The following is a 6,787-nucleotide window of genomic DNA, read 5'->3' on the forward strand; positions in this document are numbered from 1 at the left end:
CAAATGAGAGAGACCGGGCAGAGCTTGTTCACCATATTTATCAGTTTGCTGAGTTCGCGGCATATAGCAAGGGGCAGGACGTAGAGACAAAGAGACCCAGATTGAATAGCACAAGCTTGCTCTTCCAAGCAGAAGTTCTAAGAACAGCCGTAGTTCTAAGAACAGCTTTCATTTTGATAAAAGAATATCTCAAAAATAATTGCAGGGTAATTAGTTTTTCTAGAGATCCAAAGCATCCTAAAACGCTTATCAACAAAATAACAACACTTCTGGTAAGAAGCGTTATGGTAAGCCTAAAACAAGTAATTTCTAAATAATTATACATACATTCATAACATTAATTCACGATGCTTAGAAACCCTTAAAAATAGTTATTTAACTATTTCTACATTTTTTAAAACTTCCTATTACTTCCAGCATATCAATCAGTGCTTGTAAATTTTCTGCTTACAAGTCTTACATTATACGATTTCCTGTAATTCTGTCATTCATGCCATTAGTTAATACACAATACATTTTATGAGATATTTACTTTAATGCAATTAAATTTCGCTATAAATTAAAACAAATTATCCCAATTTACAAAAGGTTGGCATTGGGAAAAAAACATACATATCCAGTATAAGAAAATGTATTTGATTTCTGGAAAAAATATGTCCTTTTCAACTGTAACACATTCATTTGATGATAGAATTGGAAAAAAAGAGGAGAATTTGCTAATATGTATAAATATTGGATGGTTGGTTAATCATTTACGAAAGAGCACATGAGGCCACTTGCTTAAGGTAACAGCACCATCAGCGAAGATTTTTCTAAGGAAACAAACTTATATTTACATTATACGTACAAAAACCTCATGCAGATGAACAATTCAGTCGCAAGAAAAGGAACCTGTGACGAACTGCTCTGATGCTTTAGCTTCTTAGGCACTGATGGCCTAAGGCACTGATGATAAAAAATATTCATTTCAAGGTCAAGGAACATAACAGCGTATGACGTGAAAATGCAGATTACTAAATATTTATTTTTCGTTAATTTATGACAAAGTGACAGATCATTTCACAAATAAGTTGCACCGCTAAGTAGAGAAGATAAGCAATTTTCCGTGTTTATTTTCATATATGTTACATAGATACCAGTGACTTAAGTAATCCTTAATGAAACGCATTTCGGTCTTAGCTACCTGATCTTCGCCTTCATGATAAAAACTAATCAGCCAGTTATTCTTACAGACATTTTATATATCAGGAATCATGTTAATATTCTCGCATTTGAATAGGAAGGCAGCTACTTAGTTTAATAGGTATTTTGCTGGGTTAACATATTTGATGTTTATTTTATCCAAGTAATTTTTTCCATCAGTAGTTATAGTATATTGTTCTATTTTTATTTTTATAAAATAACCTAATTCAGACGTATATTAGGTAATAGGAAAATGGCCCTGTATATTTAACTTAAAGTTTTTGCTAAGGCTTTTTTCGATTTTACCATCTTAGATAATAAAACTAAAATTATTTTATGATTTTCAGGCTGCAAAAGCTTAACAATACAATGCCCCACATGAATAATTCTTTTTCAAGGATAAAAAAAAAGTACTCTGCTACCAGCGAGAAAGAAAACATTGTATTTAAATACATTATTATCTCTTTTTCTATTGTTTCGTTTTTAAAAATATCGCAGGTGACTTCATTGGCGTTTCCGTTTCAGTCACGCTTTAATTTTCTTTTATTATTTTAACAGATGTTGAAAGGGAGTGGCCACCGGAGAGTACCTCTCTCAAATTGCCGTTAATTCCGTTTCTCTTTACTTGTAGCTTATATGTGTTTGTACCGTTCCTGAAAAAGGGTGGGATTCATTATCTTTATTACACGCCATCGATTTATTGAATGCATTTTTGCAGCAGTTATCTGTGCTGTATGCTCAAGCTTGAAAGCTTCATATTTGAATCAACGATATTTTTAAATATATTGTTTCTGTCGATTGGTTTTGCAGTATTCAAAGAAGAACATAAGGCTTCCGTAAATGCATTAAATATATAACGTGCAATAGCGGAAACAATAATTTAAAATAAAATGAATTTTTTTAGAAATCATAAAAGTATAATAAAATTCTGAAGCATAAAATATTATGGATTGATCCATTTACGCGCCTAATGATTAAAGATACTTTGAAAGGAAAATATTATTTATAGAATACATAAAAAAATATAAATTTTTCTGCCCCAGCGCCACCACTGGCGTTAAAAACACCTTTTACTAGTGAAAGTAATGGCGAAAATGTTAACAAAATTGACGAATGCGCATTGGTTGTTCTATTTAATGTAATGTTAAAATTACACATTTAATCAAAGTTTTTTTTAATTATTTAGAATCTTTGAATAATCTCACTTCGAAACAACCTCATATTGAAAAAAATACCAGAGTTCATTAAACTGCAGTGCCAGTTTGGTGACTGGGTCCCCTAATCCCCAGTTGCCGTTTAGAAGGGGGACAATATAAGGTATTTTTTCCCTCCTTTCCGCATGCCTTAGTGGTGTAACTGGAAGCATACTCGACAGGAGTTCGAATCGCAGCGAAGGCAGTGAACATTATTCCTGTTCCAGCATGTTCCTAATGACTTAATAACAATTTTATGCAAAAATTAAATTAAAATACCTTTAAAATATTTTTAATAAAAATTATATTTGAGAACAATTGTATTAATAAATAACATTCATTTAACGCAACAAAATTCAAATGAATTTAATTTGTTGACAACACTGTATTATACAAGTAATGAAAATTAATACTGAAATGCAAACCAGTTTTAAACTGCACTTTTCATAGTAAACAATATGTTTTATTAGATAAGAGAAAATTTTCGTGAAGACCTTTTACTTTTATTTATTTGAGTCGATAATTTACTGATTTTTTAAAAATAAAATTTAATATTTAATAGGAATTTTGCCCTCCCTATGACTCCAATAGATCGCATGCAATAGTTATAATAATAATAATAATAACAATGGCGAATAAGCTAATGAGAGCAATACTGGAAGGTGTTCCTAGATTATATTCTTGGCAAGAGTACGAGCTGTTTTAACTAGCTTCTCACGGTTTTTGAGGGTTTACTCCGCATCTTCTTTTCCTTAGAGCAACTTTCCCGTATGAAGTCCTTCAAGAAGGCAGTCATTTCCATTAGGGCTGTTTGCCTTGACTGATAAATCTAGTCCCACCCACTCGGATGTCTCCCCCCCCTCCCCAAAAATCTTTTTAAGTGGTTGTGGGAGAGGATAGTTTCTATGATGCTTATAGGTAATGCCATACCTTGTGATGCCATACGTAAGATAACTGAGCATATTCTCCTTCACGCCCTAGCTGCGTACGAAGTTTTACAGAAGTCTAGAATTTATTACTTTCTATTAAGTGAGGTCCTAATTTAAAAATGGGGGCTTTTCTGACTTCCAACTGTTTGTAGTAATAAAGACGACGTCATTGATTAATTAAGCACCCTAAAGCATCGACGAGAGGCAAATCGCTCTTTTCTTTTTTTGATGGAGTCATCAATCGAAATATTTGAAAAATTTCCGTTCTTGTCTAAATTTACATAAGTATTAAAACTATGGGGATAATCAGACTCGAAATTTGGATTCTTGACTCCCAAAGTGGGCATCGAGTTCAAATAGTTGATAAAAGATCTGTCATGTCCAATCTGAGTACCCACCTGCGATAAATAAAATGGTGCACAATTTAATCTCTTGAATTTTCTCACAAGTGTTTCCTTATTATTGCCCTTACAAATGTAATATAAAAATGAATGCAGTGAACTTGAACCTGGAAGAGTATTTAAATTTTTTTAAAACTCTTCTGCGATTAGCAAATTATTGTCAAAGCTGAATTTATGTCCTTCTTTGCGCCTATATGACTACTACAACAACAAAATTGCTACTTTTTTTCTACTATTTATCCTAGCAATGATCTTTAGAAAAAAGGGGTGATATTCGCAGACACAACTTTTTAAAGAGAAACACTTTACTTTAATGTTTCCTACATCTCACTGAAATTTATACAATAAGTTTAGAATAGTCCTGCATGCGTACTAAATAAAGCAAGAAGATATAATAGAGTAATTTATATATGGGGGTGAGTCCAAATCACAGGAACTATTTCTTTAAATGCACAAGAAACCATATAAAGTTAAGAAAATAAAATGAAGTAAATATATAAAATGTGAAACAGTTTGTAAATATTTTATTATTTTAAAAACTTGCATAAAATTATAAAAAATAGCTCATTTATGAAAGTTTACAAATTATCAGATAAATGAATAAATAAAAACTATTAAACTTGCCAAAATCAAAGCTACTAAACAGTGTGAAAACGCAAGTAAAAGAACCATTATCAGCAAATCATAAATTAAAGCAAAATAACCCAACCAAGTTCCAAGATGTAACCAAAAAGGATGTTAATTAATCTATAGAATATTTCTGAGAAGGCAGGACCTTATAAAGTAATCAAGGAAATCATAGGATGTTGCGTTTCTAGTATTGAGAATGAACCAAAAAATAAAGATAACCAATTAGAATAAAATTAAAAGCTGTTGATTCCACATGCATCGTAAAAAAATATGGGTAATGGAGGCTCATACGTTTTTCAGGAATAACTTTTGAGGACTATATTTGTGGCTGCTACTAGTCTGAAATAATTTTGCAAACATTTTCATGTAATTTTTCTGTATATATTTTGTACATACTTAACCATATAAATACACATCCGAATAAATTAGCTTTATATAAATAAGGATATACATAAATTAAATATATCCAGATTCGCCATATAAAACATTATTGTAGGTATCCTTTGATTGGAAACGAAACTAGCTATTGCTGCTACTGTATAGAATTAATGAATAAATAATTTTCTTTCGAAAATGACTTTTTATCAACTGTATCACAGAAAAGAGATGTAAGTATAATTTACGTGGATCATTTGCAGGTAACACACATTTTTACTTTCTTTTATAGCATTGAACAGCATAGGTAAAGATAAGTTAATATAAAATAACTATTTTTATTGACTTTTCAATTATTAATTTCTTTCTTTTTTTTTTTTTTTTTTTTTTTTTTCTTTTTGATTTTTCAACAATACTTTGAGTTTCAAACATATTAGAGATGCGCCTTATAAGATGAACACGAAATATAAGATTAACAACTTAATTTTCTCCTTCAAATTTGATTCATTTAGCTATTCTTTTACAAATACTTAAAAATACCTCCTCGTATTTCGAAATGGTTTCGGGAAAATGCACATCTGCTATTTTATTCGGATCATAAATAACACAAATTCATCAAAGAATCTTGCATGGCACTATTACAAAACAGCATAATTTCGAGACAATAAATCCTCTGGAAATAAATTTATCTAAAATGCTTGTGTTAGAAATGAAAATGACAAGTTTATCGTGACTGTAATCAGAATGAAACAACCGTTTTAAGAAAAACTAAACTGAATCTTAAATTAAAGCAACATATAAGCACGCTCACTCAAACCAAACAAAATAAAAATTACAGCTTTAAAGCAGCATGCTTAAAGATGAAGTAGGCAAATTTAATTCACTGCTTGTAATAGTATAATTGCTGTTTGTCTTTATAGAAGGAACGGATAGTCCATGCGTCAATGATTAAAATTTTAACAATCGAGATTTCATTTAAGTTCTTTGAAATCATGATGTTTATTTGAAATTGTCTTTAAAATGATTTTGCTATAAAAGATTTTATCTTTCATTTCTAATATAATTTGATAAATTTTTAATGTTTCGAAGATAATTTTATTCTGAAAGGAACTGATGAGATGAAACGATTGCATGCAAAGGGTATTATGAATATACTTCAAAAATATATTTTAAAAGTATAATTAAAATAGTAAGTGTTATCTAAAATATTTTTCTTTGACTTCCGGAGAAAAACCTAGATATCACTGGAACTAAAATTACATATAATTTCATTTATTCGTCCAACACTACACTCAAATACTTCTCACAATTTATAGGAGAAAAAATAAATGTCTCACCATACCTCTTCTATTACTCCAGTCTAAAATTATGTGCGAACAGAAAATATTCTAAGAATGCAATGAATATTACATAACAGACCAGTTAAGAAATCAGATAAATTTGTGTAGCATTTGTACACTGATGAATCTAAATGAAAATGATTTTGCTAATTCAGTATCAAAAAGTTTTATGGATATTGTTTAATATTCTGGACAAAAATCAATTTAAAGAAAACCACAATTATGATTTAAACTTTCAATTGCAATATTTTTAAAGTTTTTTTTTCTTCTTCTCCTTATTATTATTATTATCATTATTATTATTTATATTACAAAAAATTAATCTTGGAGGAATAGGTTCATTTTATTTTTTATCACTTAAAAACCCAGAGTAATTTTTTTGAGAAAAAAATGCATTCCTTATTATTCCGAGATATAAGACTTGAATGAAGAAAGTGGTAAATTACGCGAAGGCTACTTTACCTATTTGCGTCTCATTTTGGCAGATAGTACAATGGAAGAAGGAATTTAAGCGTTTCTTATCTTCTTTCATAATACCTTTCCGATAGGAGAATTTTATGTATTCCATCTGAGAGAAGTTGCTGTTGTCACAAAAATTCATATGAGATTATGATTACATGAGCACTCGAGAGCCATACTTTTTACTCACGGAGCGGTCTCAGGGAAATTAAATAAGCGGAACGACCTTAGAAAAATTCAAATTAGTTAAAAAAAAAGGCATTTAAAAGGACAATAAA

Source organism: Stegodyphus dumicola, chromosome X1, assembly GCF_044657685.1.
Source record: "Stegodyphus dumicola isolate Sdum_Otavi_A_Nest chromosome X1, ASM4465768v1".
Taxonomy (NCBI): domain Eukaryota; kingdom Metazoa; phylum Arthropoda; class Arachnida; order Araneae; family Eresidae; genus Stegodyphus; species Stegodyphus dumicola.